The following is a 21,477-nucleotide window of genomic DNA, read 5'->3' on the forward strand; positions in this document are numbered from 1 at the left end:
CCTGCCGGCGGCGGGCTCTTACGCAGGCAGGGGGGCCAGTCTCAGCCTCCAGATTTCACCAGCCTTGCAGGGGAGGGGGGAGGTTAGCCATATGGGGGGGGGGGGGGGGGGGGACGACAAAAACTTTCATGAAAACTCCGAGTGTTCCCAATTTCATGAATGAGCCTTCCTCCTCAGACCCTCTAGGAAGGTGGGACAGGCGCCGGGCTCGGCGTCCACGGTCACGGTGTGAGTTTATGGATGGGGAGTTTGATCTGGAAACGAATTTGCAGCTTCCTCAAGTCCTTTGTACACTACTGAGCTTGGGCTTGATGTAGAGAGCTGGACGGACGGCTGGGTGCCAGCCAGAAGCAGGAGGCACTGAGAGAGGGGGACAGACGAATCACTAATATTTATGAATGAAAGACACAACGAAAGGTAACCTTCACAAGGAGCCAGCCACGCCAAAGCCTGGCGCCCTGGCGGGATCGGGAAAGCTCTTCTACTCCTCTCTTCCTTTGGTTTGCTCAACGCAAACAAGACCCAGTAATAACGAAGCCACGGGGCACTGCCGAGGGCTGGAGGTGCCCGAGGAGGCGAGGGCTGCGCACGTCTGCGCTGCTCCTGTTTGAAGACGCTCTGGACAGGGCTTTGATCCCCGCTGGGGAGAGTCGGGTATCTCTTCTTTGTTGGCTTTTGCTATTTGCTGGCGATAAGAGGTAGCCGTGGGAGCTCACAGGGAGCTGCTCTTGCCTTTTTTTTTCTTTTTTTCTTTTTTCCTTTTTTTTTCTTTTCTGGCGAGCCCGTGCGAAAGGCGGCGCGGCCGGCGGCGGGCGATGCGGCGGCCGCGGGCGAGGGGGCAGTGCAGCCCCAGGAACGGAGCGCGCCGCGCTCCCGCCCGCTGCCCCCATCCTCGCTTCGCCAGGCTCTCCCTCCGCCCTACGCGCCTGCATCCCCCCCAACACACACACACACACCACCCCCGTTTAGTATTGCACCAAAGAAAAGTTTGTTCTCGAAGTCAAGCAACGGGATCCAGTGATTTTTCTCTTTCCTAACAGAAGGAGAATTAAGCTTCTGAAGCGCGGATTCCCTGAAGGGAATGGGGGCAGAAGGGAGAACCAACTCCTGTGAAAAGCATGCTCAAGCTGAGGTCCCCCTGGCTGGGTTTGCAKGGTCCCCGGTGGTGCTCACAGCCTTTTGCATGCTCTCCACTAGTGCATCCTCAGCCTGGGTGAGTGCACAACCCCGCTATTGCTTCCACATGTTCCTCCAGGAAATCATCGGAGTCAGATCTGTGAGCAGCCCCCTGTTCAGAATGCTAACAGGATACCGTAATGCTTGTGAACAAACAACAGGCTCCAAGCGAGCAGAAAGCGAGGCAAAAAGGGACTGCACCTTGGAATTATCTGCCTTGGGGTGCAAGCAATCAGAGCAGCCTCGACCCCCGTAATTTGTGGAGGCTTGAGGAGAAAAATCCTATCATTAATTTGATCAGAGCTCTGGGTACGTGCAGATTTAAGCTCCACGAAGATTTAAAAGTTCAGATCGGTTGCAGCAGTTCCCTGTGAGCTCTGAGGAAGTTCTGCACGGTCGTGCTTCGTTTTGGTTTTGATTTATCGGCGTAAATGTATCTGGTTTAATGGGCAAAGCGATGAAGGTGATTCTTGGCGAGGTACCGTCAGGATCAGATGTAATGGGAGAGTTACTCTTGCAAAGAGAAAGATGGAAAAGGAAGGGGAGAACGCGCCTTCTGGTTGTAATTACCTGCCTCATTTGAATAATGCCTTTGTCATGATCATTATCGAGCTTTCGTTAACGGCTTCCATGTGGGATCTCACAAGGCCGAGCAAAAAATAAAAATTGCGAAGTCGGCGCTGGCGAAGCCGCCTGCGAGGCCGGCCCGGCGCTGCGGGCGGGGAGCCCGGCGCAGCCGCCGGCGCAGCGGACGGGGCGGGCGCGGTCCCCGCCGCCAGCTCCTCCTGGGCCGGCGGGACCGCTCCGGGGGCAGCGCTCGCATTTCCCCGACGTGACTCCCCTTCCCCAAGGGCCGGGGCGCCCGCGGGGAGGGACGGGGGAGAGGAGCCCCCCACAAGCAGCAGGGGAGCGGGCCGGGGGGCGGCAGGGCGAGAGATTGGGCAAGGCGGGGTTTTGGGGGGGTGGATCTCGCCGGGGTGGCGAGCAGCGGGAGGGACCCCCGGGCCCTCCCTGGGAGCCGCGCCGGGCTTTGCCCGCAGCCCTCGGGCAGCCCCCGACCGCKGCGTCGGGCGAGGGGCCGCGGAGCCGCCTGCAAGGGCCTGCAAGCGGCTGGGCCATTCCCTCCCCTGCGGCCCCCGAAGCGCTGGCGGTGCCTATGGATTGGTCCCGAGCAGGGGAGGTGATATTTAAAATAAACTCTTCAGGACGACTCCGGAGCTGGTTCCCCACCCGCCCCGTGTGGCTCAGGGGGGTCCCGTCCAGGGAGGCGCGGGGGACTCGGGGTTACCGAAAGGACAGGCGGGGGGTGGGGGGGAATTTCACCACTGCTGCCCCCAAGTCTCCCTGCTCTCCTCCCACCCCCCTCCCTCCCCCCATAGGGGGCTGGAGCATAAGGCATCCCGCTCGCGTGTGTTTATGTGGCAGCAGATGGAAGCTGCACGTCTCCAGCAAAGCTGGCGTCCGCGTTAGGGCCGCGCTCGCCGCTGGCTCTCCCGCCGTGCCCTCCGGGGTGGGGGGCCGCCGGGGCAGSTCCTTCCCCCGAGCCCACGGCGCCCGCAGAGGCCGCGCTGAGGAAAGCAGCGCTTTCCCCTCTTTTTTTCCAGGGCAGCTCTTTGCCGTCTCAGACGTTTCCAGAGGGGCTGGGAGCCTGCGAGAGGCCTCGCTCGGCCCTCCGGAGGAGTCCCAATTTGCTGTGAATAATGAGCCCTTTCCTGCAGCGCTCTCCCCAAGGGTGAGCTGGGTTGAGTTTAACTAGCTGAAGGCTATTAGGCAGGCTAATAGGTGGTTAATTTGGAYTCCAAGCAGCCGCGGCTACCTCCTTCGGCAGCGCGCAGCGCCGCCCGCCCGGCCGAGGCCCCGCCGAAAAGCCCCGTCGAGGGGACGGAGCCTTTGCGGCGGTGGCAATGGAGCTCTGGTTTTGATTACTGTTYCCCCCTTCGCAGGGAACTTCGCAGCCTTTGCTTTGATACACGGCGCCGGCTGAGCTCGCCTGAAACCGCCTCGCAGTCCCGGGCGCCCGCCTTGCTCCGGGCCGGGCCGCGGCCCGCTCAGCTTGGTTCTTCCCACCCGGCCTCCCGAAGGCCCATAAACGCAGGGTGCTTATCTGGACCTGTAAAACGCTGAGCTTCCCCTATGGATATAGAGGACAGCTCTATACCGGCTAGGCTGTATTTGCATGGGTCATCCACGGGTAGCTCACTCTTTTTTCTTTTTTAAGGTCCAAAAAAAAAAAATAAAATAAAATAAAAAAAAAGAAAGAAAGAAAGAAAGAAAGAAAGAAAAGGGAGGTCAGTGGTGTTTTCTTCTTTAGCAGAGAGCAAAGACTCTCGTGCCTGCAGATCCCTGCAGCCACCAGGGAACGAGGGGCTCCGGGACGCTAGTGCTTTGGTCCCCCCCCAGCAGCCCACCTCTTCCCCGAGTGCAAACCCAAATGCAAACCAGCAGCCCCTGCATTTAAAAGTGTGGCTCCAGTCTGGAGCAGAAACCCATCAAACCCCGAGAGAGGGAGAAAGCTGTGCGGCCTCTTCTCRCTTGTCACCATAAATCTGCACACACAGCTCTTGGCGAGCGAGGTGGATACGGCAGCGAGGGTTTCCCGTGGCAGAAGGGGCACAGGTCTGGGCACCGCCGGGTTGCCCCGCGGAGGCGGCAGCCGGGCCAGCCCAGGGCCCCGCACCCCGCAGCCATGCAAACATTTACAGGCTCGCCAGGGTTTTTCTCGCTCCCTTTCCACAGCACCAGCTCCRCTCGTTCTGTTTGCTCAACATAATTTGGCTCTGAATAGCAGAGATGCCGTGTCATCAGGGGAGAAGTGAGCCAGACAAAAGAAATTAAGGCTCATCCCCCGTTCCCCAGCCTCCCCTCCCCTACCTTTATTTTGATTCACCACATGGTTGTTTAAGGTAGCTCCTTGTGCCCGCCGTATTCCCACTAAGGCCGCTGCTCCCGCAACCTCGAGCTGTTTTGCTTTCATTGCTGCATTTGGCTTTTGACATTAGAAGATGCCAAAGCAGCCGTGGAAACCTTATTCTCTGCAGACAGGCTTTGTTTTCTTTCTACTCCCGCCCTGAGTTTTTGACTGGGGCAGAATAAACAGGCTGYTCCGGTCCAGAAGCAGCCCTAACCCGGCCTAGGGGTGAGGCAATACAGCCCGAGAGGCAAGGGAGAGCCGGTTCTCCCCGCAGCCGGCTCCGGCTCCATCCTCCCCCGTCGCGGTGCGGGGCGGGGGCCGCCGGCGAGCCCGGGGCAGGGGCAGCGCTGCCGCCGCCGCCGCCTCGCCGCGGCCCGGGACACTAGAGGGCAGCGGAGCCCGCGGCAGGAGCCAGCGGACCCGGCCCGGCCCCGGCCCCGGCCGCGCTCCTCTCGCGCACGGCTAGTTTTCCCCTTACGCAGATTTCCCCCGAGGATGCTGGCCCGCTCAGTTAGGCCGCGGGGCAGCTGCGCGGCTGCGGAGTGGAGCGCRCTCGGATGCGCGTTTGCGGCTTGCAGCTGGGGGCGATTATTTTCGCTCCCAAATATAGCCTGCAAGCAGTCATCGTGCCCGGGACGAAGTTCAGTGGGCCACGATGCACCCCGCAAGCATTTGGTTTTGCTGTTATTAATTAGGCATCAACTGGTTTCAGAGAGGACCTGGAAGCGGGACCATCTTAGCATCTGCGCGGGGTCGCACAGTCCCGGCTGCCCTGCCCCAGGCCACAGTCTGAGGCGATGTGGCAAGCAGCAAGTAAAGCTGTGAGGGCAATTGCTCCCGTGGCGCAGGTGAGAAGCCTTCCCTCCGAAATCAAAGGACCGCCTCTGCTGGTCCAGCCCAGGTTTGATTTCGGTCCTTGACCGCCGCGGCCATTATCTTTGCCTTTGTTCTGCCAGGCTGCAGCAATTAATGGATTAGGCAGCTCACAGACGCAGTCAAACCAGGCTGCTTTGTTTCTGTGTCTATTGACTACTCCTGCTTGCTTTCTCCCCTCGGGCTGCCTTGCCAGGAAACCCAGCCCTGAGACCTGCAGGGTGGAGCTGGCTGGTGCAGAGGCCACCCTCCGTGTGGCAGCCACCCTCACCCTTGATGCGATGGACACAGCCAGCCTCACCTTGCTTCGGTGGAAGCCCCAGTGCTAGCCTGGGCTGGCTGTGYCCACCACGTGTCCCTCCTGCGGGAGCAGAAGAGCCAAGGTAGGCTGAGCATTATGAAGTGCCAAACTCAGGAGTGACCCACCACCTATGCTCACTGACTATCCTGAATTGCCTATGCTCCACATGTGGGATATCATTTTTCTGCCTCATCTGATAGCAAGTTTTCCTCTGGTGCCTAGGGATTAACATTACATTCCTTTGGGATAATCCACTGTAGAATAACTGGAGCTGTGGCTAAGGTTTCTGAACTGTAATTGGCTTTAAAAATGGCTCCCTCCTCTGCCCCAGGTGTTGCATGCTCCAAAATATCAAGACAAGCAAAACATTCCATCTCTGGCATGGAGAGATTCTGGACATGGGTGTCAGCTGTCCCAAGGATGAAGAAGAGAGAATGCCATTAGTGCCTCCTAAGAGCTTGCAGAATTGGGGTTTCTCTGGACACGGTGGAGGCTGTGAGTTTCACCCAATAGTTTCCAAAACCAGTCTGGCCCAAAACCAATGTTAAGAATTGGAAGAATCAGCATCCTTGCTGGCACAGTCAGCAAAAAGCTCCAGGCGTGGAAATTAATGTGACCATTCCTCTGTGCACTGTCAAGGTTGTGCCAAGGTGTTTGGGCAGGAAGGATGAAGGTCCTCGTCTTTCTTCATGCGGTGCTATGTGTTTTTCCTGCACGCAAACACAAGCCTGAGGTTATTCAAATGATCCTGATCTGGGATGGAAGAAATCAAAAAGGCACACAGTWGTATCTAGGGTCATACTGAGAGGTACCAGTGACTAAAGCTCTCATGATCAGTTGTTTTCTTCAGCTGGAGATAGGTGGGACTGACACTGAAAAGTCAGGGGAAATCATTCCTCTCTTTTCTGCCACTTCTATAAAAGGGACCTCTGAGACTAACAGAGCTTTACTTTTTGTCTGAGGTTACCAGTTTTTAGTGTATACCTCATCAAATTCAATAGGAAATACTTCCTGCTTCAGTTACATGTTTATTTGCCTGTTCATTATTGGCAGTCCTTTAGAGAATTCAGCTATTTGCCCTTCAGTTGAGTGAGCTAGTTACAGTGGGARAAATGGAAAAGTGAGATGAGAGGTAAAACATAGGCATAGGACAGTTCCCTACAGCCGTGGATGTGAAGCTACAGCTCTGGGCTTAGCTCAAACAGGAAAACTTTGGTGGGACTCAAGGATAGGAGATATGGGAGCATCTAGGTAGGTTTTGATCTGCTGGCCTTTGACTGCTGGCTGTGTTGGTCAGATACCCCACTTTTTAACCTCAATTATCTTTTGAAAAAGTGCGGAAAGAGGGCCAGATTCTTCATTGTATATATCTGGTGTAACTCTAACTTCAAGGGAAATAGTCCAGTTTCAATTTGAAATAATTAAGATTAAAAATTGGCTCTGGAAGTCTTTTCTTTGGCAATAAAGTTAGAGAAGTACTGTGAAGAAAAATAATTCAAACCAGAATATYGTTTCAGGGCTCTTTTAAATAACATATGCTATAGGCACTTTGAAGGCATTTGTTCTCCATGGCAGCAGTGTTTCAAAACTTTCACTTTGGTTCTACTAACGAAGTTAACCCTTGATAACCAAGGGTGTTTRATATAGATGATATATACATAAACTTATCACTTTTCAGGAGATTCACCAAATTATCAAGAAAAAAATATGTGATCCATTAAAATCATATAATTGTAATTTTAGCAGCAGCAAACTTGCTGGTGGAGCCATGCATTTTGCTCTTCTAGCCAAAGGCACAGAGGYACTGCAGGGAATTGCAGTGAAGTTTGTACCTCACCTGGTGAAGGCTTTGTTGTCTGACTGGTAAGCTCTGCACACTAAGAAGAAGCAATTTTCCAAATGTAATTGTTTACTTTCTTTGGGAAGCAAACTTCTGCATGGAGTCTGTAAAGGAAAGCTGGAAAACTGAAGACCTATAAATTACTACATTTTTTTTTTAGCTCCCATGAGCTAAAAATCAGATGACAAGATGTCATTTAAAAATTACTTGGTCCAATATCACTTCATTTGTTAGGCTTACATCTCTAATAGAAACTATTTCACCATAATTTGATTGTAAATGGTGAGAAGGCACTGGTGCTTGCTCCCATGTAGCCAGCAATTTTTCCACATCTGACATCCAGAAATGACCAAAAGGTTTGTCATTCTCTTTAGTGGTCCCAGATTTTCACCACAGGTTAATCAGATCTTTCTTAAGGGTGTGTAGGAAAAGAGGAAAATAAGATTCAGCTGTGCCTGTCTTTGATTCCTTGTGGTACTTGACTTGGACTTGAAAAATGTGTTTTGCTCTTTTAAAGTAAGRTTGAGAAGTAGGAGGAATTAAATCCTTCTTGCTATTTCAGAGGTACAAGACTATTGAGTCTTGTCAGCCTTGTTTTGGCTGGAGTATTCCCTACTGAATCCATGAACAAAAATGTCTGTGATAAAGCTGACTCTTTCACTAAGCAATCTTTTAACYTGTTTATTGAACATCAGAACATGATAAAAAATAAACAGAATTTCCAGATCCAATTGTCTTCTTCATTACACTGGTACAACAGTACCAGTTGTTGCAGATTCATACTGTTCTTGCTTCTGATAGCAAAAGCCCTTACCCCAACTCACTGTCWGGAAAAACTGGGGTAGAGGAAACCCAGCTTTCAGATTTAAAGCACAATCACAAAGGTCATGTTTCAGCTTTCCTCCTGAGACTGACAAGTCACAACCAAAAAAATGAAGGCAGTGTACTCCACAGAGTGCGTATGGGATGCACTCTGTGCTGCAATGAGCTTATCCACYGTCCTTCTCCTGTCCTGCGTGGGTGCTTCGGAGAGGGGCAGAGAGATAAAAAACAAATGTAAGAAAGCCCAGAACGCATCTCTGAGTAGACCTGCCCTTCAAGAACCTGGAAAATGGGGCCCATTCCAATTTTATCAATTTGAGATTTCTTTTAGAAAAGATGAATAGTGGGCTCTAACACCTCACCTCTCTGGCTCCCATTCCCATCCATGCTTTGCCTCCTCTGCCCAGAGCTGACAGGTGAGCTGCTGAGCGAGTAGTACTCAATGCTTTTTTTGTCCACAAGTGCGGATCACTGGAAGGAAGGAAGATGGCAGGGATGGGCTCTATCCCTATTTTCTGTCTTCGTAATCAAAGGGAATAGAAACACGCTCTTCTCATTGTCATGAGAACTCAGAATTTACTTTCCCTCTCTTTTTGCAAGGGAAGAACACATTTGTAGAGCCAAAGTAAATCCAAATAAATTCTTGSAATTTCTATCCATCAGATAACTTATTTTCTCTTCTTAGTTACTTATTTTTCTCCCAATGTGCCTTACCCTGCTATAAGAAAAAGATGTATAAATCCTTACCTCTGTGAAACYTTGTTGGGAACTTTTCATTAAGAAAACTGCAGGCACAGACTGTGGTCATCTGAATGAATGTATGGCGCCTGTTATAATTGTCCTTTTCCAAAACATAGTAGGATTTAGTCAACTTGACAAGATGAAGGGTTTGAGGAAACGCTTTACTCCAGAGACATCAGCAGCTGTACAGCTGGGAGCCGWTCAAACCAATTCTCAGAAGCACAACCATAGACTCTGTCATTAACAGGGATGTGAGAAGTGAGCAGTTCTGGTTACAGGAGGTTAAAATGTATAGGTAGTCACACAGTTTAAGCAGACAGAAGCCATTGTAAATATCTGAGGAGCTGAGTGCCTTTTTTCTGGGAGACAAATGGTCCCACAGCCCACTTAGCACCTGCCAGTGCCCCTCTGCTGCCCTTTGCCCAGTGGGGCTGCTTGTTCTGCCTGCTTCTATAACTCTCCCTCCTTCAAATTCCTTTGCCGTATGTTGGTTTTCTTCATTGCTGCCTATCCCAATATTGACTTAGGAAAGAAGGAGAGTTAAAAATAGCTAGCTCCTTTACGGTCTAACAGACCTTCTGCCTAGCTTTGCTTTAGGCCCTTGAATCACAAACATTGGCTTAAACTATCATTAGCGTCTGAATAGAGATAAAGGTCACAAGAGAAACTAGGAGAGGCAGTTACCTTTTATAAATATCACTCCTCATTATTTAGAAAAGTAGGAGAGGAGCAGGATCMCAGTGGAGAATGTTTGTGTCCCATTCCAGCAGCAGAGATTACTGGGAATTAAGAATGTAACAATTTGCTTTCACAAACATGCTGGATCCCTTAGAGTCCACTGGTGCCTGAATGAAGGCTGTCATTCACAGTAGCCTCTTTYTGTCTTTTCTCCTTGTGTGCCATCCTAGCTGCTGAACTGTCTTGCCTGGCCAAAATCAAGAGGTAGCAGAAGTAAAGTCCCAGGTTACTGGGATGACCAGTGAGAAGTAAGATGTGTGTGGCATTGGGGGGGGCGGGATCTTACTGTGGTGGGTGGCACAGTTTTATGAAGGTCAATAAACTTGGGCTCCATCAGACCACCAGAGAGAGTGGGTTTCCCAGCTGGAATCACTAAAACATGTGGCCCGACACAGAAAAACACCCTCACTCCAGTCTCCAAGAATGCATATCTGCAATGGTTAGTAAAAGTGCCCAGAATATCTCAGCATTGCAATGTTACAAAAGCAAAGAGCCAGACTCTGAAAAGGATGTGTTCTAAATTGAGATTAAAACCAACTGCTGGATTCCCACCCAGAAGCAAAAAYAAAATTGGCAGAGGCTGTGAGCACAGACACCATGGGCTCCCTCAACCAGCTCCGCGGGGCCAGTAGCACTTGGCTTCGCCTGCCCTAGAACCTCTGTGGCATCTCCAAGATCAGCAGCAGAAAGGAGATATCATGATATTCAAATCCAAAGTACACTAYGGAGAGGCATCCTTCAGGGAGAAAAGCTTTCAAATCTCTACAGAGGTTAAAATCTACTGAGAGCGACCCTGTTTTGATTTTAAGAGCAGCTGGCAAATCTGAAAATATTCCAACACTGGCTTTCTTTGGTAAGGAATCAGCACTAAGTGAGATCTGATGTCACCCTGACATCATAGCTTGAATTTGGTGCTTGGATATGGCAATGTAATAACTAACTTATTTGAATGGGGCAGAAGCCTCTATCATCTGCTGAGGAGGCCCAGCCCCACCATACAGTGAGCCTGCAGAAGTGACCACAGGGAGCGCACAGCAATATGCTCAAGGGCACGCTTGACAGCATGCCCTGGCAGTTCCCTGGCTCTCCTGGAGGCAAAACGTGGATAGAGAATGTGAAGACGTCAAGCACGCAGTGCTTGTGCTGCTCTTGAGGCCACTCCTACCTTGCGGAGTAAGCATGTAGCTTAGGAGCCTGGAAAGGGACACYCCTGGTACTCCTCGTCTGGAGCATCAGTAGGGTTTAGCTGTCWCTCTGAGGACCAGAGGAAGAAGGGAGAAACAAGGAGGGATTGTACRGAAGCTCTAAAACAGTCAAGAAGTTTGACATTTATGCTTTGTTTTGTTCCTTAGGTTAATAATAGAGGCAGAGCTGAGGCAAGAGCAAGTCTGGGCTGTGTTGCACACACATGTTGATAATCTCTGCACAACAGGTTGCAATGCCACTGTTCTACATCTTTTGCTGGGAGAAGGATCGAATATCCTTTGCAGTGTTAAGGGAAATGGGTGCACTGATGATGAAATGACAAAAATCCACCCTCATTACAGAGGTCATTGATATCTAACGCTTTGCCCACCCCCCAGCACCTGGTGGGGTATGCACCAAAGGTGCGCTGTGGCCTGACAGATATCTCCAAAGGCTATTTCTATCAGGGAAGACCTTGGCATAGCCCATGGTCTCAGGAATCCATGAATTATGCAGAAACTCTGGAACCTGAATATGATCACAGTAAAAGAAATAATGCTTCTTGTGAATACAGAAAGAGTTTGCACTCTACTAGTCCTTAAAGTGGTTGCGACACATCCCAGAATCGCACTGTAACAGTCACCTATTGAAATAAATTAATGTCAGCCCTTCAATTCTTCAAATGGACAGGGGATATTTTTCTGACAATTCAGTTAGGTGTAGCAGTTAGCTCTACATTAGGAGCATGAGTCTGGTGAAGAGAAAATTCAGGGTAAGAAAAAACAGGTAAGCCTGTGGAGGAAGAATAGGCAGAAGCTTATGTTCTCTTGCTAGAATTTAAGCTAGTTATTCATTTGGTAATTAATTAAAGCAACTGCACATCCACAAAGTTGCGAGGTTAGACAACCTATCATTTCTGATCACATTAGGGTAGAAATCTTTAGGCCTATGTATATCATATATGATACAGCTGTCTGAGAATTACAGTCCAGGAGATTGAGTCTGACTGACTAGATGAGATGGAGTCTAACTGACTAGATGAGATGGATCAACTAATGTTTGTTGCTAGCTGCATAGGAAAAAAAGACCAGTGACTTCTCAAATGCAACGGTGTAAAGGAGGAATAATGCAGTTTAAATTCACAAAGTTGCCCCACTGTGTTAGCCTATCGTTTTTCAGATTACAGTGATCACCCATAATGCAATTCACATTTGGAGAACTGAAATGGTAAAACAGAATATCCATAAGGACAACATTATACATAACAAAATGAATCTACAAAGATCTGTTAGATGTTGCTGAGAAAAATCCGTATCCAGAAGGTGGGATTCTAAGAAAAGTTTCTGGTGTTTTCGTCTCAATCATTCAAGCTATGTTAAGAATACCACTGAAAGGATTTTGTTTTGGAAATACACAAAAAACAGAGCCAACTTTCCACTTCCAGCATCTCCCGTTCAGAAGGAATGTGCAGAAGACCTTGATATGATATGAATTAAAATGACTACTTCTTTGCCAACCCTAAATTCCAGGAAGTGAAACACACCATCTTCATCTGCCATTCCAGGGAACATTTGGTTTTACTCTAGCCTAAATACCAGACTGTTTCCTAAATCTTAAAAAGTTGACCGTTCGCTTAGATTCCTCAACCTCTCACAGCAGAGCAGCATGCTCTAAAAAAGCATTTCAAACACTCTCGCATACCGTCCAAAATAGGCTCCTGCCCCTGGGGATTTAGAGGCGCCTCTGGAAGAAAAACAATGGGATTCCACTGCGCACAGAGTTGGTAGGACACACGGGCTCCATGGAGACCCCCTCCACGGCGATGTGCAGGATGATGGGGCCAGGAGATCCTTTGCTATTTGAATCCCTGCTAACGTGCCAGCTCACAACCCTACAGGGAAGTACGTTTCATAAAGTAGATTCAGAGCTTCATAAAATCCTTCCACGGCCCTGCAAGGCTGCTTTCATTCCTCTGCACGGTATCTTCCGTTATACTACTTCCAGGGCGCCTATGGGAATAGGAATAGACATTGGATGGATTGAAGTAAGAAACAGAGCAACAGGCTTAGCAGAAGACCAAAAAAGAAAAGTGCTTCTGTTCTGCAATACACACTAAGCAGGCAACATTCGCATGAGCTTCCTTGGAGGTTTTTCTCTTCCTCAAAACCCTGAGAGAAGCAGTAGGCAGGGCTGTCTCCCAGCACATCATCCTAATATGCTTCATTAGACCTAGGAGTAAGGTAAAGGAGCTAATATGAAGAGATGCACGGCTCAACAGTCCCACGGTCCGCAGAGATGTCCCAAGTATATGGGTTAGCCCTGTCATTAGGGCGGTCATCATAACCAAGCTCCCCTGTCCCATGCCCTGACCACAGAGCATGTCATTCTACAAGAGGGCCCGTCCTTAGATTTCCTGCTGCTGGCCCTCAGCCCTGCCTTCTGAACTGCTGGACTGCTGTCTAGCCCATCTGTAGCTCTCGAAAACTGCTCTAATATGCTATGAGTGTGGAACATGTCATGCTAGCAACATCTGAAGCTCTTCCAAGACCATTCTTACAAAAAAGTTATATATTGCATCTGGTGGAGACACTGGATTTACTGTGCTCGCATGAAGAACAAGGATGAAGAGAGTTGCACAATCACCAGACAGTTATTAAAATGCAGAGGCCCCGATCCTGGGGGCAATTAGGTGAATAAAAATCTTAATTTTCCTTGGATCCCTATATCTTTCRTATGCTGATAAGCTCCTACTTTGCCTGCTTCTCCCTCCTGTCACCAAATGCTGCTGGCAGTTGAACTGCAGAATCACAGAAATGAGGTGGAAATGCAGAAAAAAAGCGGAGCAACTCTGCTTGCACAGAGTCAAGTACCCTGATGTTGGTAGGTTTCTCCTGGTTTACACTGGTGTAAGATACCAAAAAAAAAAAAAAAAAAAAAANTCACAAAAAAAGTTGTGACACAGTAAATATTTTGTAAAGTTGCTGAGGGATTTAAGAAGTGACCAAATGATGATATTACTCAGAGCTAGTATATAGTGTAGCAGGTTTTCACCTTGAAAAACAACCAATCAGGCACACTAGATTTTTTTTTTTTTTTTGGCAAGCACTCTTCTTTCCAAGACTTAAAAAAAAAATAAAAATTACCCTGGTCCTAACTGCATAAGAATTAATCAGGGACTCCAGAAGTGTTTGTTCAAAACCCATACATATGTATATAGCATAGAAAAGGCTTTCTGCTTAGCCTTACTACCTGGGGCCTAGGTAGACAGTTGTGTTCCCCAAACTTACTGTAAAATTATTAGAAAACTTTGACATACTATTTATATATATGCATAACTCATGTCAGACATTCTCTTTCTACATTGTGGGATTTTTTAAATTTTCCCCAAGAAACTTCTTTTTTTGACAAAAATACAAAGACCTATATTCTAAAATGGAAAAATCAAATTTTTWAAAAATTATGTTTTCTTCCTCCTCATTTTTTTAATCAATTTACCTTTTTTTCCTTTCCTTCTCAGATTYTATATATATAATAAAAGAAAGAATGAGAGAGGAAAGAATGACCAAATCCCCTCCGGGTGATGTCTCTCCCCAGTCAGAAGGCCGACACTGGATGCCAGTGTTATCTCAACTTCATACTCCYGTTGTGCTTGTTTACTACTCCGTGYGACGATAACGGTCATGCTGGCTTGCTTTCAAGCTGTTGCAACAGCCACATCCCTGAGACTCTTCTTCCATCTTTCTTACTGCATACGAAAGCGCGTTAATATTTAACGGAGAGAGAAATTGGGTCAAAATCAGACAATGTGACATGAGCTCCTCTGCCTCTCTGCGGCAAAAGCAGCAGCCAGGGTGGGTGCTAAAGGCCTGCGACCGGCCCCGACAGCACGGGCGGGCGGATGCTCGACGCTGTCTCAGGCGGGGATATAGAGGCTTTGACGTTCTCCAGTCAGGTCTGGTCAATAAACGGTTTCAAGACTTCACTAACCAATTTTGAGRACGGAGAGCAGTGAAATGCAGTGACAGGACAGAAGAAATGCAAGCAGCTCCTTTTCAGCTCCTTCTGCCTGCTGCCCTCGGGATCATTTAGTCAGAGCTGCACGCGCAGCCTGTGGCTGGATGTGGGCTTGAAGGACAAAGTGACGGTAACCCTAAGCATCCCTGAGATGCATCAAAAGGCAGGAGAATTTGAAAAAGATCATGATTTGATTAAAAAAATTGAGTAGTGTGTGATATATTGACTGCCTTAAGAAAATGAGATGTGCAGTATTTTCAGTAAAGCAGATAATATGCGTATAACAAAAATTTATGATAAAAGCATGTGACTACACAAGATACTTAAGCTGATTTTTAATTTAATTTGACAACTGCTTTGAAAAGAAAACAACACTTTAGAGAGGATTTTTCATTTCCTATATTCATACCAGAAGGATTTTGAGGCTCAAAGGCCATACATTTTTCTGAAGGGTGCAGTTCTCTAGATCAAATAGCTGTATGATGGTATTAAATTTGCTTTGTTACAAACTTTACCCGCTATCAGATTATGATTCCTACTGGAGAAAAACTTTAATAAATTCAAGTCCTGATAGCACAGTTTTGAAACGCTATCTCTAGCATTCTTTTTAAATCCCTTCAAAATATTTTGTCACATTCTTTGTTTTTGCTAGTTTGTTTTCCTAATCTTTGAGTTTTCTATTTTAATAAAGGTTGTTTTAGCAGGGAAGAAAGTGAATAGCTCCCTCACAGGAGAGAAAAAAAAATGTGCTAAGTTCATTTAGTATACTATGTATTACTAACCAATGTAAGTACATATTTTGCAGGTACAAGTATCATTTAAATTTGGCAATGTCACCTTAAAATTTGACTTCAAGAATGCTGTTGTATTAAAATGAGCTGACAGATTCCCGTAAACTAGCAATGTTGCGCAGTGCTTMTCTTGTGGTTTTCAGCCCTTTGCACAGATCTTTTTCTTCAGAACAGAGGGGCATTACAGTGTTTCTGGAGCAATGTCGATAACTTTACAGGACACCTCTTCTAGAGAAAGATTATCGTAATCCATTATTTCCTCCTTTAACTAATCCAGGAAGTGTCAAAAGTGGCTTGATCAACTGCCTGGAATAAATGAATGGAAAAATGAAACAATACAGAGAACTGTATGAGTAAGCTACATGCAGATGTAATTTATTATTATACTTTTCCATGCACATATACATGTAAACATACTTTTTCCTGCAACTTTCTTAATTTCTCTACATTTTCCCTTCACATTGGGGCTTTTCATTTGTTTCCAACAACTGCTTATTTCCTATTAATATTTTGACATTTATTTTTTGTTACAGTAAGTACCAGTCAGGATCAGGGCTCTCCCATCATGGATGCTTTGTGTACAGACACACACACATATGTCCTACACACACACACACACACACGCATATACATACATACATAGAGCCTATCTCAGCATCTTTGGTCAAATGTATATGACAGACCAAGCACTGGCTCTAGGATGGTCCCAGCCAGCCCTTGTCCCTGGCTCCCCAGAAGTTGCCCTTGGTCTCAAAGAGAATCCGTAGAGCTCAGAACTAAGTCCAGACGCGAAGCTGCTCTTGCCCTCCTGTCAGCTAATGCAGAGGAGCTGTCAAGGAGTGGCTGCCACTGAATCACAAGGAGCTAAGAGGCTCAGAGTATGCAGCGGCACTGGGTTCAGCACCTGAAAGTGCTCTGGACAGACATGCCAGATTTTGCAATGGGAGATTTCAGTCAAACACTTCTCAAAAGCATCTCAAAATGTTAAAATAAAAAAAAAATAAAAAAAAAAAATAAAATAAAAAAGTCCGGAGAAGCAAAATCTGGGACTTGTGGCCAAGATAAGCATAGACAAACAGCTGTACTGAGTCAGACCACAGGTCCATCTTGTCCTGATTATGGCCAGTAGTGGATAGCGTATAAGCAGAGACAAGCATGTAATCATACTTTCCTAGAGTATCAACCTACACTACAACAYCTCACATCTCAGAGACTCCCTGAGCCAAGAAGTAGTTTCTTTGTATTTATTAGGTCTCAATAGATTTTCTATCCATGAATTTGTCCAGCTGAACTTTGAACCAAGTAAATTTTTAGCTCTTGCACATCTAGCATAAAGGAGTTCTTTGGAAAGTAACAGCGGCAGATGCTCGGAAGATAAGAGTACCACTGACAATCATTTGCCCCCAGCAAGGGCTGAGAGACTCTCAGACAAACTCAAAATAGGGAAATCAGGTTTGGGGGATGACAAAAAAAAGAGAATCATAAATTAGAATAGGTAATAAATAAGGAGTAAATTAATAGGAAGTGCCATCATGAATTTTGAAGAGAAAAGTACTAGAAGCTTAAAACAAACGGTAAGGGTACGTTTACCTAGATCAGAAAGAGAATTTTGGGGAAAGAATTTGAGGGCTYACTGGATCACTAAGGATCAAATGAAAAACACATAACAAGAATATTGCTGAGAAGCTAAGTGATTTCTCTTCATCCATATTTATCATCAAAAAATGTGGGAAAGATACCTACTCAGAACTTGATCTTTTTCTTTAATAAATATGAGGCACTCTTGGAGATGAAAATATCAGAAGAAACCAGGGTTCACAGAGCAGCAAGTTGCCAGTTCCAGATGTTGTTTGTCTAAGAGCTCTGAGGAAGCTCAAGGTTGAAAGAGATGAGCAGCCAACCACGATACGTGGTCTCAAAGTGACTCTTCCAGGAGACCGAAGGATAGCAAAGGTCRCACTTCCATTCCCAAAGCACCTCCAGAGATGGCACAGGAAAGAAGAATCTGTTAAAAAAGGTGGATTGACACAAAGTTGRAAAGCATCATCAGTAGGCAAGAGGATCAAGACAGCAGACAAAAAGGATAAGTTAAGTTTCTATCACTTCTGGATAGAAATGAGATGAAATCTAGTTTAACAAAATGAGAAATCATATAACAATGGACTATTAACCATTTTTGCTGTAATGGTGGAACAAAAAAGACTGCAGACTCATAGGATAATTTTGAGTTTTTAAATGTGTTACAACCAGGAGGAAAGGGCAAATATATAATAAGACACATCAGGATAGGTATTTACAGCAGAGAAATGGAAGAATAAATGCCATCATRCAAGGCACTGGATAAGATCGCAGCTGAAATCCTATACATAACTGTAGTCATGTATATCCAGAAAAGGCAAATCCAAGGTACCAGAGATGGGCTCCCTTGGAAGTGAACAGGTAAGAGGACACCTAAAGAGTCTGGCTATGTCAGGCTGACAAACTGAAAGCTGAAGACATATGAATGTCTTATAAATGTATCAATCACCAGAAGGGAGAAGGTCTATTTAAGAAAAAGCACTGTATCAGCACAAGAATAAATGGATTAACAGTTATTGGTGAATGAAATAAGAGCAGATAAGTAGATATCAGTCATTCTGGTAACTCAATGGTTTCCAGCTACCAGGGTGATGAGTTCAGAAATAGCCATCTAAAATGGGTAGGCAAGTCACTTAATAACTAGGAGCCCCACAATGGTCTGAGAGTGGTGGGAGCAGACTCAGGACAGTTGAACCTGTGGGATAAGAGACCTCTCRCAACCCTTGTTTTAGGGAGCTGTGCTCCATGTAATCCTGAAGGTCATTTATTTTGTCTCAAGGGGCAACTAGGCAGCTTTGTCTTCGAGCTAGTATATCTCATCCCAGCTTCTGGAACCAAGCTGTGAGCCAACGACTCCTGTGAYGGAGAGCAGGCATTTCCCTCAGCAGTAACCTCAGTATATATACAGTTCTCCCCTTGATGACAGCAGCRGTAACAGCAGTCTGATTTTCCAGCATGTGGAAATTAAATATTTAAATATACAGAACAGGAAGAGACTGATGYATGTTGAGAATTAATGCTGAATTATGATATTTCACAAGCAAGCAAAGAAATCTCTTAATTATGATATTCAAACATCCTAATCCTAAATAAAAGGAATAATTAATTGCACTGACAGTTTATTAATTGACTAATTAGAGATTCAGTGTTCATTCAGGATTTCCTAGTTTACTGGCCAGGTCATCAGAAAGATTACTCTTCTCTGAAATGTGCAGTGATTAGCTAGTAGCTACAGTTTCTCTTGAGTATTGAATTAAAATGCTGTAGGAGAAGTTAAGAAGAGGATTGGCACCAAGACTGCAACCTGTTAACTTCCCCGAGAGCTGGCACTCTTCTCTTACAGCAGCTCAGCACRTTGTATATTGTATTGGTTTCTGAATTCTCCCTTCTCACTGTACAATGCTTTAGGAGTTGGCTGGAGATGACAGTGTATTACAAAATACCTTGGCGACGTGCTGAATTATCTTATTACACTACCAAGAGYAAAGGAAAGATTTTAAGTCAGGCATAGCTGGAAGCTGTATTTCCAGAGTGATCTGGACCTCATGTTATTTATATCTGTAAAGCGATTAACCCTTGCACTCTTCTTTCAACACCTCAGTTCTATTTTCTTTCTGAAATGATACAGTGAACTAAGTTTGTGGGTATTTCTTAAGAAATTCTGTATGTAGCTGCCATCATTGCTTGCTCTTGGGGGTTTCTCTGTCTTCAGCACTCATGTCTAAGTTCTGTCAAATAATTGTGCACAGGGGCTGGTGCTGTGCCAGCCTCCTCTCACTGGTGTATGCTCACTGCCTCTTGGTTGCTGAGAGACGCAGAACTGAGATTTCCCCAAGGTGCTGGGAAATATTTCTTTCTATTTACTCAGACTCACAGGGCAAATGCCACCCTTGCTTTGTAAGTTTACCTTGTCATCTCTCTGTCTTTCCTTTTTCTCTGCAGCTTCCAGAAATAAAAACGTTTTGCCTTGGACCAAAATAACCAACGTTATTTTTGTGAACATTGTAAGTGAAATGCCTGCTTTTCTTTACTCCATCAGTCAGCAAGATATTTTTTCATAAAGCTTTGGAAGAGGTACCTGAACAGGGATGTTGGTTCACATCTGTGGTTGTATGACTCGCCCTCACCTCTGGGGAGACAGTCTGTGACTTGGGGGGCAGACATCTGCATTTTGAAGCTGAAGGATGCTACTTCTGTTTCCATGCTCACAGTTGTGTGAATTTTAGAGATAATTTATGTCAGCTCTGTCCTCAGCCTGTGCCACATGACTCCAGTAACAACCCCCCAAATCTATTAGAAAAATATACTAGTCGCTGAATGCATTGATTTCTGTCATGAGTTTCATCTGGAGCAACAAATCCCAGYGTTAACCAATGGAAGATGAGGTCTCCATATCAGCATGCATGGAAGCAGGAGGAGATYAGACTCCTTTCGATGATCAAAAATGTATAAGATTAAGGCTTGATAAGGYCCGAGTCAGAACCCATTGAATTTCCCAGAATATTTCTAAAGCCTTCAGTAGGGTTTGGATCAGTTCCAGGTTGCAAAAAAAATAGGTGAAATTTTAATAWCTTGAGATATATAGGAGCACACACTGAATGAGCTAATAATTTCATCTTGGACTTCAATTCTGCGCATCTTGTCAAGCCTAAGGTTTTTTTAGCCTTTTTAAATGGTTGAGCATGAACAGTCTGAGGAAAACAGAAAGTAGACATCCCCACTCTGCAATGGAGCATAGTACAGAGATCCCAGAGACGCTGCTGACTTCATGTTGTCCCTCTGCTGCACGGCAGTGTGCCCAGGCCACCAAGACCTGCTGAGGGACAGAGTTTGTTTACATYGCAGCAGCCTGGCTTTTGGAGCTAAGTTAGCATCTCGGCCCACCGTACCATCTGCAGATCCACCACTGTGTTTAGTGCTGGCTTAGAACCCTACTGGGCAGATACATGGTTCATTCTAGCAAGAGAGATTTTTGCTCAGTCCCAGCTTCTTGACTCCTCTACTCCTTCCATGTACTTTTCTGCACCATTTTCTGTGCTTGAGGGCTTGATGGGTGCTGGGAGTGCAAGGATAGACAGGYGGGCCACCACCTCTTCTGTCCACCCATTTGCCATCTAATCATTCACCCCAAAGAGTTTACACTGTAAATATTGYCGTACTCTGTTGTCTAAAAATGTCTATGTCTTTTTCTCTCTTAAAAATAATAGACCAAATCCTCAATCCCTTACTCTAGCCAATTCTTGCTGCCTTATGTAACCCAAAGTCCCTCAGACACATACACAACTGTTTTGCTCTTAAGCAAAACTGCAACTCAGCTCACAAGCAGGAGTTTGGGATTCAGCACGGTACTGAAAAACAGGCACCCAATGACCAATGCAAGTAGAATATATATATAGAAAAAAGAAAGTAGAACAAATAAAAAAGAAAAATCCTTTACAGTTTCCTTTTGTCTTACGTTTTACAGAAGAGAAAGCAAATGTAGAAGAATGATACTGTTTCTTCTGCTATTGGTTTTAAAACAGAGTAACTTTCCTACCATCATGAACACACAGTCACTGATGCAGTAGGATAGCATTTTTCTCAGACTTTGTTTTTCATCTTATTCCCTCTTAAGAAAGTTGATTACATTTCTATGCAAAAAGCCAGTCTATGATTGCAGAAATTTTGCAAATATTACACATTTTGAGCACGAGAGGCCAGCAGTGGCAGTTTTGCTGAAAGGAGATTTGGTATGCAACATTTTCCCATCATGCATTAAAGCTACTTTTAAGGTGGAGCAAATCAACACTGTTTTCCAAATTATGCCAGAAAGAGCCTATAACTCTTAAGAGAGGAATGGAAATAACAGTTGGTCATTTTACTGTAAAAAGCAGTATTACTCTAATAATGAATCACCTGAAACATCCATAGACCCCATTATAACAATATTTTAAATCAAACTCCAAGGGAGTCAACCCCATAAATCTGAAAATGGGCTAAGCCCTCTGGGAACCATGTTACTTTCTTG

General features: G+C 46.0%; 1 long non-coding RNA gene across 1 annotated transcript; it reads left to right on the forward strand.

The window, feature by feature from the left end:
* Window positions 1-123: 123 nt before the first annotated feature.
* On the forward strand, window positions 124-15,164 carry LOC146585474 (uncharacterized). The gene is made up of 3 exons (XR_014897988.1): window positions 124-417; window positions 10,755-13,467; window positions 14,105-15,164. It is a non-coding gene; the product is annotated as an uncharacterized LOC146585474 (long non-coding RNA).
* The last annotated feature ends 6,313 nt before the right edge of the window (window positions 15,165-21,477 follow it).

The sequence above is a fragment of the Rhea americana genome, unplaced genomic scaffold (genome assembly GCF_003343005.1).
Source record: "Rhea americana isolate MKP2758 unplaced genomic scaffold, rheAme1 scaffold_8, whole genome shotgun sequence".
Lineage (NCBI taxonomy): Eukaryota > Metazoa > Chordata > Aves > Rheiformes > Rheidae > Rhea > Rhea americana.